This window comes from Erithacus rubecula, assembly GCF_903797595.1.
Source record: "Erithacus rubecula genome assembly, chromosome: 2".
In the NCBI taxonomy this organism is placed as follows: domain Eukaryota; kingdom Metazoa; phylum Chordata; class Aves; order Passeriformes; family Muscicapidae; genus Erithacus; species Erithacus rubecula.
This window is the reverse complement of record NC_136685.1, coordinates 85,404,921-85,423,464: the sequence shown is the minus strand read 5'-3', so window position 1 is coordinate 85,423,464 and position 18,544 is coordinate 85,404,921. Positions and strand designations below refer to the sequence as shown.

General features: G+C 41.1%; 1 long non-coding RNA gene across 1 annotated transcript in view; it reads right to left on the bottom strand.

Annotated features, from left to right (window-relative positions):
- The window catches only part of LOC306798499, a 40,258-nt gene extending 24,111 nt beyond the window's left edge, over positions 1-16,147 (bottom strand). The window contains exon 1 of the long non-coding RNA XR_013773366.1: positions 15,429-16,147. This is a non-coding gene — a long non-coding RNA (uncharacterized lncRNA). The remainder of the gene's footprint in view (positions 1-15,428) is intronic.
- Positions 16,148-18,544: the final 2,397 nt, after the last annotated feature.

Here is an 18,544-nt window from a genome sequence, read left to right as displayed (position 1 = left end):
TTCTGGGTTTACCCTACTGAGCAGCTTAGGAAGAAGATGGAAGGGCCAAAGGTTCCTCACAGAAGGTTCCCCTTGGCACACCCAGTGCCCCCCATGTGCAGTCTGTGCCACACAACCTTGCTGCAGTAGAGCCAGGCAGGGACCCTGGCACAGCTGCAGGAACCCTTCCTGCAGGCCATAGCACACAGCAAAGCACAGCCAAGCTCAGCACCCTGCTCATGGGGGTGAAGGGATGTCTCAGTGCAGCATCCAAGTCCTCCCCATTGCACGGGGACAGCACTGAGTTCCTCCTTCACAGGACAGGTAAGGTCTGCAGGCAGAGGAGGGGGACCATGGGAGTATGGATTTATTGACTAATAAATACATCCAACAATTAAATGCAATATGTCAGTTGCAAAAAGACAAATAATAACCACAATACCTAATATTTACACACTTTTTAATATAAACCTATAGTTTTCCTGTAGAGGTGTACAAATATTACCTAACCAGTCACCTGAGGACACATGGTCAAAGCCTTGGCTTCTTGATGAACTGCAGAAGTCTTTTAGAGTGTGACCACATGCTCCAAAGTTTGTTGTCTTGAATCTAGGCAACACAAGTTTAGGTATACTTGTGTAAATACCTTGAGATAACTCAGAGCCCTTTATAAATTTAGGTGGCCTTCATGACATCTAAACATAGGTGGGTCTGTGAGACCTGAAAAAATTATATATACTAGGTTATAAACTTTAATAATTTTCCAAAGATTAGTAATTTACATCTAGGTTATATGTTTCTGCTAATGTTTCAATTTCATGATGTGTCTCTTAGCTGCAAGCTACCCAGAAAATAAACTATCTGGTTGAAGCAATTATCTGGATAGCATGCTAGCTATCACCTTGATACACAGTGAGACAGAAAAACAGGAAGGATTTATCTGGAATTCATTTGGCAGTACTGTAGAATTTTCTGCAAGGGAAAATACACAGGTGTTTATGTAATTCCTTAATTCTTTGAAGAGGTGAAATGTATAATATAGAAAAAGTTCTTAGAAACACTTAAGAAGAAAAATATTTTGCTCATTACAGTAACTTCTTTTTTCTAGATCATTCTTTTTAGTCTTTTAACACATCTTGAAACAAACATGGACTGCCAAATATTTTAATCAGAGTACTTCTTATCTGTAATCTCTTTGATACAGATCCTGTCTTAATAAATCATTTCCCAGCCTTGTAGAACCATCAGAAGCACACTACAGCATTAGCATTTCTAATATAAAGTTACTTGGCATTCCTGTAGGTGATATGAGAGACTAGAAACAATGGTCAAAATTTAGTATTGATATCTGAATATTTAAAAATTTGTGCACAAAGACTTCATTCCTGTCATTTTTCAGGCCTGGAGCCATGCTATTGCAGCTGATCTTAAAACCTGACATTAAATATTATGAGAGAATATGATGAGGTGCATTCCTAGAGAAATCTGACTGAAGGCAACAGAAATTATCCCACCAACATGAATAGGATTTGGCCAAAGCCTGGGGCTCAGTGTTGTTTAATGCACACTGAGGAGGGAGAAAAGGTCAGAAGCAACAGGATTTTAATCTCCTAGGCTCAACAGTGGGATATATTATTTTGTCTCAGATCTTTCATACACCAAATCTATTTTGGACACTACATTAGAGATAAATAAAATAGTATTTGTCTTATTTAGCTAAAAAGAACATTTATTGGCAACATCTCATCTCTTCTCAGATTTTATATTGGTGGCAAATCTTGCAGCTGGGAGAGTAAATACTCCAGCAGACATTTGCTAAACAGTTTTTAAAACTGAACTCTTTCTAGTGATTTTCACTGCATTCACTTTTCATGTAACATTCTTCTTTACTAGTATCCCAATATGTCCCTAATCAATTTTTTATCCTGGTGATCTTTGCCCACCTGACTCCTCACTTGCAGAGTCCTTTTAGCACCTAACTGGGCAAGTTACACTTCCCTTTCTGTTTAACAGGCAGTTGTGTGTCAGTCCCTTGTAGAGAATGGACTCTGCACCTGCACCTGAGCTCCCACCCACATAACCAACACTGGCAGAGTGCTGAGGAGATTCTTCTGGTTCACATTTCTGTTACTGTGCCAAGCTCCATTCTGTCATGTGCTACTCAGCTCCTGTTTTTGTCCTTGATCACACACTCTTCCCCTCTTCTCCTGGACCTCCCCACCTTCCAGAGCAGAAAAAGGAGCTGCTCACAGTGGACATGGCCAGAGCCTGTCCAGAGCTGCTCCAAGTCAGGCCCCACACTACCACAATATCCTTAGCACTAACTTGGAAGTCCTACCCAGTTCTGGGGGAAGCCTACTGCTCTCATAACACATTAGCTCAGCAGAGAAGTAGCAGTCTTTGAAGGGATTTAGCTGTGTTCAAAATGAAATATTTTTCCCCATTTATACATATGAACAGCTGCACCCCTGTTTTAACATCCCTGCTGGCCAAGGCAGGAGAACAAACAGAAAGCTTTCCAGGAACAGCCTTCAACAAAAATAACAAAACTGACTTAAGAGGTTCAAAGCCACACAGGAAGACCCATCCTTTCCAAAAACTGGAATAATGAAAAAAAAAAACCTAAATATTGTCCTGATGACAATATTTGCTAGTGAACAGATCCAGGCTCTGTATGATCTGCAACATGTAGTCGTAAATGCAAGGAATTGCAGCATCTTATTTGCAGGAAGCACCAACCAAAAACTTTAATACTAAATATGATTAGAAAATACTAAAGAATTTGAAAGCTTTGCTTCAGATATCACCATCATTAATTACTGATTGCACAGGAAATTCACATGACAAGCTTGTTAGAAAGGTTTTATAATCTGATTTCAAATGAACTGTAAAAAAATGTCAAGAAGAAGTTTGAAATAATGAAATAAAGCAAGTTATCATAAGTCACACTGATCTACACCAGTATTTACCCACTATGAGATGGTTGGTATTTAGGGAAGTTTTGGTAAATATTTTACTGACTCACTTTCTGTCAGAAAGAGCCCTTGAAAAGGAGACAATAGACATATTTTAAAGGAGCATGCAAAGGTAGTTGCAAGACAGAGGCACAGAAATAGAGATGAATGAGCAATATTAATGAAAATGTAGATATCGTCTGTTGTTTATCCAAAGTTCCCTTTAGTTTAGAAACAAGGCTTATGAGAATATGTACTCTATGTCAAACCAGGCATAACCACCAAGCTCTTTCACTCCATCTTGACTCTTTCTGCTCTTTTCCTGTATTTCAATGCTAGGTTGTATATGAATAGAAAATTATTACTATTTTTTTACAATTCTTGGGAGTAAAAAAGTCCCAGTTTGGGGAAATCCTTTTATCTGGACACACTCACTCGACACCATTACAATCCACTATAAATATACCACTTACACTTTAAGCTGCTGGCACTGCCTCCCAAAGCAGACTGAAATTTTGTACACAGCTTTGACTCCTATGAAGCAAACATAAGTTTCACAAAAAATTCCCTTCCTACACTGAGAGAGAATGGCCTATAAAATTCATAGTGCACAAAACCAGAACAAAACACTTCAGAGGAGGAAGCCAGATTCACACCATAACTATTTGATGCTGCAGGGGAAAGAAGGCATAACTTAACTTGTACAAAGCACTCGGAGGGAGCATCTTATTCTTATCACTTGTCCCATGTAACAGACCTCATGCAATAGATCTTTATTTGGATAAGTAACTTTGATGACCTCCAGGTCATTAAAGTTTTTCCCTTCTATCTGTCATTATATAGACAGAGGGTTATAAAGCTACATTAAATTCTTGGGAAGGAGTTTTCCTTACAAGCTTTTTAAAAAAACAAAGTATTTCATCATTCAAAGAAGGTGCAGAATGAAGATTCATGAAGATTTTTGTCTACTTTCCAGAGTTGTGGCTTTTTATTTTCTGCAAGGTAATACAAGCAAGATCAGCATCTGGAAAAACACCTGAAAATACTGTGAATAGAATCACAGAATAACTGAGTTCAAAGGAACCCATCAGGATCATTGAATCCAATTCCTGGCCCTGAACAGGACACCCCAAGAATCCCACTATGTTTATAATTTTGTCCAAAAACTTCTTGAGCTCTGCCAGGCTGGGTGCTGTGACCACTTCCCTGGGGAGCCTCTCCCAGTGCCCAGCCACTTTCTGGGTGAAATTTTTTTTCCTGGTATTCCTAAGCCTCCCCTGACACAACCTTGTGCCATTTCCTTGAGTCCTGTCACTGTCACCACAGAGCACAGATCAGTGTCTGCCCCTGTTCTTCCCCTCTTGAGGAAGGTGTAACTGCAGTGAGGTGTCCTCTCAGTCTCCTCCAGGCTGAACTGACCCAGTGCCCTCAGCCACTCCTCATATGGCTTCCCCTCAAGGCCTTTCACCATCCTCTTGTCCCTCCTTTGGGCACTCCCTGATAGTTTAATGTCTTTTTTACACTGCAGCACCCAGAGCTGCCCCCAGCACTGGAGGTGATGCTGCCCCAGCTCAGAGCAGAGCAGGACAATCCCTCCCTTGCCCAGCTGGCCATGCTGTCCCTGGTGCCCCCCAGGACACTCCTGGCCCTCCTGGCTGCCAGGGCACTGCTGGCTCAAATTCAGTACCAAACAAAAGGGAGGTAGCATGGAGGAAATTGAGCTGCACTCAGGATTCTGCATCACTTTACAGCCATTGCTGTGCTACAGCTAGCAACCAGAGATGGAGGTCTGTATGGTTTCTATTATATTGTTGTCCAAAACAACACTAGAAGATAAAAAGACACAGCTGTGAAGTACACTGGGATGGGGTTCAGAAAAATAGCTCCAGTCTCATATCTCAGCTGGGTCATGCTCACACAACAGGACTGAACATTTCGTAATTGAATCAACTGAACCGGACTTGTACAAACAAGACCTGATAAAGTTTAAGTTTTGTCTGACAGTTTCCAATGTTCAACTGCAGCTTTTTCCAAGAATTTCCTGTTCCTGGAAATTATGAATTTTTCATGAGTCTTTTGACGAACTGTGAACACATAATGGGAGATTAGGTGATTGAAATTAATTATTGTGTCCAGTTTGGGACTTAATTAGCTTGGTTTCAAAAACTGAATTGTAAATGCAATGGGAGTATGCTGCTCCATACACTAATTATACTGTTTCTAAATTGTTCTAGGACATTTCAATGTGTTTATATGCCTTGTTTACAAATGTTTCCAGGGTTTTAAGCAGTTTAACTTAATAACCCCAGTAAAGACTAACCCTAAAGGCTCACACACGTCACTGTGATCAAAGTCTCTCTGCTCCTAAATGAATATACAATTTAGTTCAATGTAGCTAACACAATGAAATCAGTGCTGTCAAATGATATAGGCAAACAGATCACAGCCTGGGAGAAGGTCTATAGGCAGAAGATCCAACCACTTCTCTCAATGTCATCCCACACTTCTAACTAGAAATTCCTCCCCCAAAAAAATCTCCAATCCACCTTTCACCCAAACCAAGAAAAATTAGTCAAAATCACTACAGGAGGATGATATGAATGCAGTAATCTATTATTAAAACACCTACAGACTGTCTAAGCAGAACCTCACTTTTTTTTTCTTGTCCAGAGTGGCATTTTTAATGTAAAGATTTTGGATGGATTTTCTAGAGGGAAAAACCTTCATAAACCAGAAAGCAAACATTAAAAAAACATATTTCAACATTTAAACTAAGCCATCTTGTTGCCTACATTAATAAAATATTATATAATATAATCAAGCATAAATTATAATCTCTCTGCTTTCCCCAGAAAAATATGCATATTTAAATTTCTGGGGGCAAGGAAGGGCTTAGGGGTGAACAACTGCTGAAAAAGCTACACTGACCTAAATGTAAGAAGAGGAAAAGTGAGGCTGTATCCCAAAGGTTTTTCCATTTCCTGTTGCCACTATAGGAAAGGACAAGAACTGAGAAAGTTCCTGTCTGCTGCTGGCTGGCTTTGTGTATTCCCTGGTGGTTCACTGCTTCAGTTTTGGGCTCAGCAAGAGTTTCCTCACCTAGGTATCTGTATCAGTTATTAGTAGTAAGACCAGAAAGAGATAGCAGCAGCAAGGCAACTCTCTTCACTCTACAGGAAAGAAGATATGGAATAGAATCGTATTTAAAAAAAAAAACAACAACCCTCAAGCCACCTGTCCACCCACCCTGAGAAAAATCTGTGCAAGGGGCAAGCAGATACTTTTCTGCCTTACAGAATAAGCAGATTTTCTAAATTTAAACACTTCTGACAGCATTATAGTTCATACAGCTGTGTTGAAAGAATGAGACTATGAAATCTGCCTGTGGCCATATCTGAGAACTCTCCTGCAAATGGCCCATGCCTGTGTTAGTTGCCTCCTTCAGCTAGTGGAAGTGGGTGGCTGCATGCAGCCTGCCTTTGGAGTGACCTCTGCAATGACCAAAATTTCCAAAATGACCAGAATGTTTTAAAGGGTTGGGGTAGAGAAGACCTTGGCCCAAATGGGAACATTGCACAGCTTAACTTATTGTTCGTGCTTACACAACAGCAATGTCTTTTAAAACTTGTATTCTATCCCTCCTTTTTCAGGAGGCAGTCACAAGTGACCAGCAATCCTGTTACTAGCAAAAGGTGCTTGCAGGGAAAACTAGAGGTGTTGAACTTAAGGATGAGCTGCAGGTTTTTGGGGTGTACCTAAATAGCATCACAAAGACAGACACCTCAATGTGGACTCCCTACATTATCTTATAATTTTGCTTTATGGAACTCTGTGCAACAACCTTTAAAAGTTCTCAAGATCCAACACACAAGCACGTGCACTGCAAGCAGCCTCTCACAAGCTATGTTTGCATTGTTACTCCTCAACCTGAAACCTCAGGTTTAAATAACTGTCAGTTGATATTATCAATGTTTGGTTTATGAGTCATTCAGCCAGCACAATGGGCTGAGGAAGAAAACAGCACCTTTACACACATACCCTAATTTTTTCTGCTGCCATGGGAAGCTGGAGAAGCAGAGAGAGGGCACAGGAAGGATTTGTAGCCTGAACAAAAATATACATCCCAGCCCAGATTCTACCTGTTAGGCACACATAAACTCATAAATCAAGTCATGAACAGAACAGCAGGAAAACAGCTCTGGGACTTTAGAATAAATGTTTTGGTATAGTTTCAAGTTGCAGCAAGAAACTTTCTGCTAAATTGCTTCCTATTTAAATTTGCTCCTTTGCACAAACCACAGATTTCTATAAGTTGGGGTTTTTTTCCCTTTTTTTCCCATCAGTGAGACTCCAGAAATTTGAAAAAAGGGGAGAGAGAGAGAGAGAAATTACTGCTCTGGATTTGGTTTTATACAAAGATCATGTAAAGAAGGAAATGTCTGCCCTCCCACACGCACGTGCTAAGGACAGTTTTGCTAAAATTAGCCACTGGTGGAAAAAAAGCACAGAATGGAGTTGCTCTCATGAGTATTTCTCTTTTCAGCAGAATTCTGCACCATCTCAGAGCCCAGCAGCTCAGCCTTGCCTGGTGCTGAGCACCTCGTCTGGCCACCAGCTCCAAGAAAAGCAGCAGAGAGCAAGGCACAGTTGGCAGCCTCAGATTGCACAGATATGCCCAGACTGGAATCATCTGGGATGCATTAGACTGGGAAATCTCTCGTCTGTGCTAGCATACCTGCTTTTGATTCAGGGCAAGTGTCATTGAAACAAGATTTATATTTTAGACTGCGCTGATAAAATTGTGTCAGAATCTGGGTTGGCCACTCTTATCTTGATATTAAAATATTCCTATGAAAACTAGCCTTGATTTTTGTGGCACAAAGTAAATAAAAACCTATTTGTTTTGTTTAAAGTGGTGAATTGCAGATATCAGAATAAAACATAGGGACAGGAGTGGAAAATTTTGCATTATGGCACTAGGTGATTCATTATGTTTTATCTGTGCTACAAAGTAATATTCATATTCTCTGTAAATTGTTATAGCTTCTAAACCCAATCACTATTTCAACAGTAACAGACCAAAACCAGTATGCAAATACTAATTTCCTATCTTATGATCAGGCCTTGCTAGCAATTGTTCAAGTACAAGTATGGTAGATTGATGAATGTTTACTTTATCTGTATCCTTTATTCAGAGATGTGGACCCCTACCTACCCCTTGGTGATACCTGTTTAATGTTCAGGACTTCAACCTCTTTCTTGTATTTTCCAGCAATTCCTTGCTTCAGCCAAATCAAAACCATAGGCAGCACTGCAATACTCAGACAAAAAAACAGCCCAGAAAGTTCCCTGGCCTCCCTGTGTGGTCAGCTGGAGCAGGCAGACCCTTCCCAGGGGCACTTATTTTCACCATCACCACCCCCACCTCTCCAAAGTAACACACATGGGATGAATTGTCCTCTAGACATGCCTATTTAGCCTCATTGACTATAGACAGGGCTTAGGTGACTAAATGCATTTCTCAAAACAGGCAAGATGAATCTGTTACTGGAACCTAAGCCTCAGGGAAAAGAAAGAAAGAAAAAAAAAAAGAAAGAAAAGTAAGAACATGGCTGCCTTTTCCTTTAAAAGCCCTAGTCTGTGAATCCCACAGGATCATACACCCACTGGGCATTCTGCAACTGCCCTGGCTCCCAGTTATTTCTGGTGCAGGCCTTGGCATTGATTTTTGACCTTTTGGAGCCCTCTTTGTGTTAGGTAACAGGGTTGCTCACTTTCCCCACAATGCCCAGGAGAGCGAAGCAGGAAAAACAAAAGCAATAGCAGCATTCCATCAGGCAGGGAAAGTGTTAAAGGCACAAGGAGCAGGAAAGCTGTCTTTCTTTAGGAACTCCTACGGTTTCAGTCACTTATTAAAAAGGGATTTATATTTCTGAAGTAAGGATCTGTGCTTCCTCCCTGTGCTGCAGCTGAGTGTTTCTCTGCCAGACTGTGATGAAAAGGGCCCTCCCTTGCCCATTGCCAGCCAGCGCTGACGTCACCCTGTTATTCTTTTTCACCTTGCACACATGTTGAGGCTTCTCTGTGGAAGTCTTGCTGAGACACACATCTCTTTGTTTCTTGTTCCTCTCTGCTCAGGAGGCCTTTTTTTTTAATCCCAGATTTCTTTTGCACATAGCTCAAGCAGGAATGTTTCTGGGCTTTCTGAGAAGAGGATCCATACATGTAAATAATGCTGTTCACTAACGTCATCTAACCATCCATTAAAGCCAGAAGTAATTTCTTTGAAAAGGGTGTTGTACAGAGTCTAACTAGGAAGTCTTGCTCATCTCTTGCTTGAAAACTCACAACTGGTCCAAGCAGGAAGGTCAGGAGGATGGGCCCCTTTTGCACCACAGCAGGGCTTGGTAGGTGGATGTGGAACCAGCCACAGGTGACTTGGCTGCATGAAACCCCTCTCCTTCCTGCATTTCCAGAGAAATGCTGCAAAGGCTCAGTGGCTCACAGCACTTCTCCCTGTTGGAAGGGAGAGAAGCAGAGTCCATCCTTGAGGCTGCATTTAAAGACATGGCTAGGGATTGTCAAGATTTTTTTACCTGCTGGTGTGCATTCTTGGCTGATCTGTGCATGTCAAGTATACATGGCTGCAAAAGAACTCCTGCAGCTACTTCCCTTTGCCTGGCCAGGACACTTCCATGCATCCCACTCTGTTCTCCCAGAAAAGATTGAGTCTTTCACAAATGGGCACCACCATCATTTGCCAGAGGAGGTTGAGCTTATAGGCAACAAGAGTGCAAAGACACAGTGAGCACAGCACACCACTCCCAAGATCACCCCAGATATGACGCAGGTGTAGCCACAGGCTTTCCTTGTGGGAAGGAGAGAAAATTGGATAGCTGTGTGTTATGTATCTCTGAGGTTTTTAGAATGAAGGGAATAAAGTGAAACAAGATTAAGAGGCCATCTCTGACAGACCTTTTCCACTTATTGGGAAGAGTCTCTCACTGAGCTCCTGGGAGGTTCTGAGCCCCTGAGGACTCCATGAAGAGGCTAAAATTTGCAGCCACGAATGGCCCTGTTTTTCTGTGCATGGCTGAGCTACCAGGGAAGGTATCAGTGCAGCCTGTTGCTACCGATACTGTAAGCAGAAGACAGAAACAGTGGATCTTTTGTTTATCAGCCCTCTACAGTGCACAGCCCCTTTGTGAATAATAAGCCACCTTTCTGCAACTCTCATATGGTGCATTGCAACATTTTCAAGTCATCTCAGCTAAACTGAACCTGTAATCAATTTCTATCAGTGAGGTAAAATAGTCCTGATAAGAAAAATGTCTGTACAAGGAAATTCTGAGAAGCACGGTACAAGAATAAGTGAAACCAGGGAGGACATGTTCTTTCTAATAAATGCAAGTTACTTTTGGCTGCTCTTCACATCTCAGATTTACTGCTCGCACTATGGGAATCATTGTATTGCCTTATCACAGGCTCATATGAAGCTGTGCTTACTCATGCTTGCAAAGCATTTAAAGATTAGAGAGAGCAGGGTCAGTAAAACCATAAAGAATACTTTGTTATCATTATTATTTGACCAGAGCAATAGGGAAATATGCTTTAAAAATGCTTCAGTTCATTAGTTCATAACTATCTTTTAGCTGCTAGAAGCAAAAACCAGCAAACTGGAAGGCAGCAGTTTGTCTCAATATAGGCCTATTTGCTTGCTTCTAGCACAGGTGGTGATTCCTTTTAACACTGTTTTTAATAAAAATGTGAGAAGATGATGTAGAGGTGAAGGTAAGAAGTAGATGTAAAGTAAAAGCAAATGAATCTGGGACTAATCCTGAAACATCTGTGCTCCAAAATGCTACCCTCTGACCCACATTCCCAGTTGCTATCCCTCTCCCTGCATAAACTTTTGGGGTCTCATTAATGCACCAGGCAAGTCTACACAGCAAAGGGCTGTTAGAGATCCTGAGGTAGCTTTGAGGAAACTGGCTTGTCTACATGGTGCATTGCAATGCCGTGCACGGATGCTAGCTCAGATCCCAGAGGCAATGTAGCCCTGTCTGTATAGCAAAGCACCCACGCTAATTAGCCCTGCCCCTGAGGATGCTGCAGGAACGGAGCTAATTAGGTATGCTGAGAGGCACCTCTGTTAATTAGCCCAGGGAGAACAGAACAACACTAACAGAGCTTCCGATGGTGGCATTAGCTCAGGGATCTCTGTAGTGTGCTTGGCTGTGTAGTATAGCTGAGCCCACAGCTCTCTTGAGCACCATCAGAAGAAACTAAATACCTTCTTTCAAGCCAGTCTCACCATCTGACCCTGCTTTTCCAAGTATTCATAGCTGTGTTTTTCTCTTGATGGTAGGAAAATTAAGTAAATAGATTCAAAAGAAGGAAGAAAAAAAAATCCAGTAAAAACCACACTACAATAATCTAGTGTTATTAAATTCAGCTACAGGTAGGGACATGCCTGTAGGGAAGCACTGGATATTTCTAACCCATCTTGATAAAAGGCATACTTTGGCTAGTGGTGCATGTTTTGCAAGCAGTGTATCTCTAAAAGTACTGTTAACTCAAGCCAACTCAGTCACAAACACAGACTATAATATATTGAGCTCTAGCCATGCAAGATTTTCCATTACAAGTTCAGGGCTGAATGAAATCATTTAGGCACAGGTACACACCTAGGAAAGATGGGCAGGAGTTTTGTCCCCTTCCTTCTCCCCTGGCTGCAGCAAGCATTAGGACAGGGCAGTTGTGGCTGGCTCTCCTGCCTGCAGCAGAGGCTGGATCAGCTCACAGGGATCACTGTCCATACTGTGCACAACACACACGAGGCTCACGCCAGCACCAAGCACTGCACACAGCCATGCCTCCATCCAGGGCTGCTGTACAACAGCACAGGGGCCAAACCATGCCCTGTCTCCTCTACTGGCAGCACAGAGAGGAGCATGGTGGTGTGACTATTAAGGGAACACTGCCAGATGCCTTTCCAACCACCATGTCATAGGTACGCATAGAAATGCTGAGTTTATGCCTTTCAGAGAGGAAATGTGCATGCTTCGTGCAAGCAGGAGGGTTTATGGTTCTTATTTTTGAAAAATGGAGCACAGTGATTCCCAATTACTTTCCAGGCATGTGTGTAAAGGCACACATTTCTATCCCATATGCTTCAGAAGAATGTTTTTGCACATGGGTAACTTGTTTATAGGACATAAGTCCTTAATACCCAGTTTGAGTTCTTGATGAAAATGCAAAAATGCATGCTGAAAGTTTAAATCAGCTTCAAAACCTTACAATGTGAAGTTGCTGGAATCATTGAGAAAGCCAAAACTTTTAAGAAGTGGATATTAGGAAAACATAAATACCTGAGAAGGCACAGGCTTCTTCTGCAATTAACGTAGTTGCAGTAGAGAAAATACTTAGGTTTCTTCTAGAGCTTGCTATATTTTAGGTATATAAAAGCAAAAAAAAAAAAAAGCAAAAAAATCTGGCTCTTATCTTTCAGGTAATAATTTGCTATTATGATACGAAGGTGAGGGAGGTATATGTAACATATCTGAAAATCAGAGTTCAGTATTTAATCTTTACTTCTTGTCCTTTAGAAAAAAAAATATTTCTAGTATAGTTTATGTAGCTTTATGATATTTGTCAAAATCATATAGTGTTCTATAGCATTTACTAATGCAAACTGGGTTATCTCACGCAACCTTGACTTTACAACAGGGGTTCTGGATGTATACCAGACACACAAAATAGTCATTAGCTTGATATGATATGAGAAAGGTGTTGAAGTGAATAACTTATATACTAGTAATAGCAGTTCTGTCTATGGACATTTTATCTTGCTTTTGAATGGCAAAAAAGATACTTTAACTTGCCTTGTTTCTGGGCAATTTTAGAGTGACCTAGAGACTTCTCAGTTTCAGAGTTCAAAATTGGCCCCTCCTTTTATACTTGGCCGGTGACTAGATCAAAGCTGTAATACATCACAGTGTCTCACAGACACCTAAAAAATAGAAGAGACTGAAATCCTAGGCAGGAGCATCCCATAACTCTATAAAAGTCAATGCTGTGTCCCAAAATAATGAAAATACCCCAACTCTGTTTCCAGCTGTATAAATAACTCAGATTTTCAGCTTTCCTGCCAGAACTTGGCTAACACCCTTCATTTTGTTTGTCCAGTTTTACATCTACCAAGAGCCATTTTCTCCACTTCAATCTATTCTAAACAAAACCTGAAGCACAAAGGTTATCAACTCCCAAAACCTCTTGTGCACAGACAGACCCACAAGGTCTCTGTCAATGAAGGACAGCTAATCATTCATTCTCATTATACTGGCACATAAATCTTCTGAGTGACCAGGGCAACGAGAAGCCTGCTACCCTCATAACATTCCTGGCGTGCCTGCTGAAGGCGTTGTGTCTATACATTGCCCCCAATTCCCAGAAACACAGAGTTAAGAATAACTCAAGAGACATAAGAAGGACTAGGAGGGGAGGATAACCTGCACGTAAACTTCACCAAGAAGTGCTCAAAACTAGTTGCTTGAGGTGGTTATGAAAATGAAGTAAAATGTCTGTGATGCCTATCAGTCTTATTTCTCAAAGGCTGACTGGCCTTAGTATAGTTTTACACATCATCAAAAAGAAAGAGAATTGTGGTTAGTGCTAGAGCTCATAATTTTATTTAGCTTGGGAACCCTTAAAGATTTTCTAATGGAGGTGCTACATGGAGTACAGTTTCACGTTTTTTGAGGTACCCTGCACTGACCTCTTCCAATCATCCCCAGAAACTAGAGGTCCAGCTGAGAACAAGCTGACATTCACAGAGCTACAAAGGCATTCTGAAACAGGAAGGTCAATCAAGTAGCAGAAGTGTGCCCAGGGTGTAAACATGTCATTTCACTAACACAGCATGGGCGAGATCTGCCTGCCATGTCCATATTGGCATGGCCAATGCCTTTTGTGCAAAAGGCATATGTGCCATTTCATATGGAAAAGCATAAACATCTCCCTGCCCTCCAAACTCCTAGAATTATAAATAGTTTGAGTGACAAATACTTCTGTCACAGTGTTCGGGATACCTTCAAAAGATATTCCCAGCACTGTATATGATTAACCAAAGCCTGGCAGAGTTCACCCTTATAAATATATCCTGGATAAGCCTGCTGCTTTGAACAAGAATTTGTGTGTCTGTGTCTAAAGGAAGACGAGAAGAAACAGGAAGGTTGGTCACGTCAGCCACTTGTATAAATTTGTCAAGCTGACTGGTAGAGTTTAATGCTTTGACAGTAATAAGAGCACTGAATTCCTAAATGTTGTGTATTACATTGCACAACAGGTTTTATCACAGAAAAACTGAGAAAGAAAAACTGAGTAGTCTTGATGAATGAAGTTTCACATAGGTTACTGTTGAAAAAAAAATTAGACATTATTTGCATAGATTGCATTAAGTTGATTGTTTCCCACCCCTCCCAAGTATCTCAGTACCTTAGAAATAAATTATAGTCAGAGGGTTATTAAAATAAAATTTTTTAAAAGTCCTGAAGTAAATTTCAAACCACAAGACAAAGCAAACAGTACTTTAGTCTATTTTCAGACCTCCTCGAAGTTATTCATATTCTAGTTGTCAAACAATCATACAACTCCCAGACATCTTTTTTTTCCCCTGAAATCCTGCTATGGAGTCTTCCAAAGACATATTAAATTATTTCCTCTTCAATATGTTAAGAAAGAAGAAAGAATCAACCATCCTTAAGTCACATGTGTTTCTCTTTAAGAAAAAGGGTCTCCACAGTTCAACAAGGCAAATAGTTCTCTGTAAATGAAGTCATGCTGAGATTTTTAAAGTGCCTAGGATTAGGAAAGCAGTATTGGTAGCAATGCCATTGTCACACAAGCTAGAAATACTCCTTCTCACCCTGTTTTTTAATTCCAGCCTTCCTGGGACAGTGTTTCAACCTGTGTAAACCAGATTCTTTGCTAAATTTACAACTGTGTTGAGAAACACGTCACTAGAGAGAAGCACAAGGAAAGTTGTGTGAAATACTAAGGGTTTAAATACCCTTTCAAAAATACTTGTCATTCTGACCTGACTGGAAGAAAAAGGGAAATGAAACATTTGCAATAGCAGCTTGCTTCAGTTGGTAGAGCCTGAATACGGGATTTTGCCTGGTTTATTTTAAGTCTGAGCAGCCAGCAGCTGGAGTGTGTCCCACATGCTAACACTTGGAATTCCCCAGGGAGAAGGTTTATTTCAAATGTACACGCCAGCCCTCCAAAGCTGGTTGTCTTTGTGTTTTATTAAGTTTACCTACTCCATCCTTTCCTCAAGTCTTGACGGTAATGCACCTATTCTGAGCAAATGAACATTCTTGCCAGCTTCTTATGGACTGGTTTTGATTTAAATGCAATCTATGAACCATATCTACTTGCACACGCATACACACCCCAGGCAGATACTGAACAGACACAGCCTCACAGACTTACACAGCAGCTGTGACAACAACTGATGTCACCTCCTTTGCAGAAATTTCCACAAGCGTCTTCCAAAGGCCAAGTTAAATGAGATAGAGCTTATCAGTTTCTTTAAAGTGCTCTGGATGAGAGCAGTCCATGTGACCCCCTTCCTGGCCGCGGGGGTGTGGTATGTCACAGCTCCCCTATCAGCTGGCACATGGCGGTGGGAGATATGAGACAGCAGAAAAGCAGTAGTAACAACATCACCCAGACCGCCCAAGACAGAGAGAATACGCTGAGTAACTTCAGTGTGGGCTCACTGACTTTCTGCAAACAGGTGGAGGGTTTTGAGCCCTGACTTCTGCTTGCACATCCCACTCGGCACAGATGGGTGGAAGCAGTGCCAGCTATGCTTCGGAAAGGCTATGCTTCATTAGCGTCGTATTAACGCCTTCAGCAGTGAGTTGAAATTTTTATATGTTTTTTTACTTCAACAATTTTTCCCTCCTTTTGGATATTCTGTGAATAAAAAAGGAATTACTAGCAAGGATGTTTTTCCAAAAGCAATTGCTTAAGATAAATTCACTGCCTCAGTTTTTGCAACAGAAAGATTAGAGAATTTCAGAAGATACCCTCCTCGATTTTCCTGCTTCAACTACTGAATGTTTCAAGTTTCTTTCACTGACCCTAATTATTATTAAATGATCAGTTGTAAAGAGTTCATTTTTAAAACTTCCTACAATGATTACTTTTATTCAAAATACCAACTAGCCCATAACTTATTAACAGAAACAAATACATAATATTTACAAAACATCTCAACATTTCATACTTGGTAGGACGAAAGGACTCCTTACTTGAAGTAATTTGAAAACATAGCCATAGAATTGAACACTGCATTCAGCAGCTTGCAGTTTTCACCCCAGGGCTCACCCGGTTTCCCTACATGGGCCTGTTAGCACAGAGAACAGACAGCCTTAAGCTCTTACCCCAAGCTAGTTACCATATTTTGGTTAACAAATGTTGGAAATGCAATTTTTTCCTTTGTGAATGTGCCCTTTCAATTTCTGAATTCAAATTCTTGCACCAGCATAGTTACAGTCACTCTAGATCACTTGGGCACGTTCCTTGTAAACCATGCCAGTGGTGCAAGACCAACAGTTTCCAGAACACAGCAGCACAATGTACAAATTCTGGGTCTAGCACAGCAGTGAAATATAGGTATATAGTATATATAAGTACTCAAGAATTTGTGGCAACAGCACCAAGAGAAGTTGAAATTCAGTCTTATGCTCCATTCCTGAGCTTTTTCCCCCAGCTCTGCTTCTGTGGAATGACAGAAGTTTGGGAATTTTAAATCAGATTTGTTTCAGTTCTGCCAGATTGCTCCAATCTTACTGCAATCTCACACCTGTTAAGAATCTCCCTGAGTCATCTAGCCAGCTCACACTGGAGATGAAAAATGCTAGCTTGCCTTCACCCATTTCCTCTTTCAAAGTTAAGTGTCTGCAGATAGAAAAATAAGCTTTCTAGGGCACAGACAGAGTCTCCTATTTCAACTGTCATGTACCCAGCTCAAAATTGTGGCTGGAACCTGGAAATTAATGTCACCTTAAATGATAATATTTTTTCAGGTGCTGGCCAGAGTTTTAAGAGATAGTTCCAGCAATGAGCATATTGGATCAGCCAAGACACAGCTGCTCAAAACAGCAACGTGCAGTGGTTACACATGCAATGAAAAAAGACCTCCTTCAAGGAAGCTATTGAAGACAGCTGCAGATCAGTCCTCCTCAGGGTTCATTAGCTTTTTTCATCTTCTGTAAGCCAGCCCTGGGCATGACTTTAGAAGATGATTAAACCAAAAGTTTGTGTGTCATTACACCCTCTCCAGCTCCAGCTGCAACCTTTTATCCATGAAAGCCCCAGGATCCAAGATCCAGGACAGAAGCCTTCCTATCTCTGTACTTCCTTGGCATGCTGGTTAGAATCACTGCTCCCACCACCACCTATGTCTGAACTGTGATTGCTTAAAGACACTTAATCCTTGCTGGAATTGTATAAATAGACACATGGATTGCCAGCCACCTAAAATCTCCAGTGAGCCCTGGACTGTGACAGACAAAAGGCCTTTCAGCATTCTCCCCAGCAAGTCTTTCACAAAGGTAGAGTGAGTTTTGTGCCCAAGTTCACTTCCTCTTTATGCTGTAGGGATGCTCTAAATGGTTCTGTTATGTGTAGGACAGATACATACTTATGTGTAATCCTGACCATACGGATGGTGTGCCAGCTATGAATCAAGAGAATTTACAAAGTTTTGCCAAAGGCACTTATAACTGTGAGTTGCACACACTTAAGTGCTAAAAAAGACCCTACTTTCTTCCCATCTGAAATACGGTCCATAGCCATTACACCTACAGCATTCACAAGCTAGTGCATGGTAGCCCATGCACAGTGATTTTAAATTTGAAATGCAGACACATGACCTCAGATTCCACTCATAAAGGGCTATCTGTATTGCAATGTTTGAGACTTACAAGTGCAAACATAGCAGAGGCACTAAGGGCTTATGTGAAAAAATAATTATTCCATGTAGAAAGGAAGTTGGCTTGCTTTGAGCAGAGGTGTTAATAGACTAACCTTTTTCCCTAACACCAGCCTGCTTACCTGAAAATATGAAAACTACTGATGCAGCACTCTATTTATTTGAGGTGGGTATCATATCCCACTCACGTTAAATGTCTGCTGCATTTCAGACTAAGATAGTCATTAATGGGAATACCAGTTATAAGAGTCATTTAATGAAAAATAAGCCCTGGACAACTGTGCTGCAATTTTAGTAATTTGGAAGCAGAGGCGTGCAGATCATAGCACACAAATACAGCTAAATTTAAAAGAGTCACTTCAGAATAGACACCTTCCCCCCTTCCACCGGGTTCAGGATAGTTAATAGGAGCTGGATCTTGAATGACAGTAGCAAAACAGGGACTTGGCACAGAGAGGGCTTGCTTCAGCAGAGAGATATGCCAGAGTACAGATAAAACCATCAGCAACTGAAACAGTGGAAAGAGTGGAAAGACTACAAAGATCTATGGTAAAAGTGGCATTTAGGTCTCTCTCAAAGGCAGCAATACTTTGTTACCCAAAGA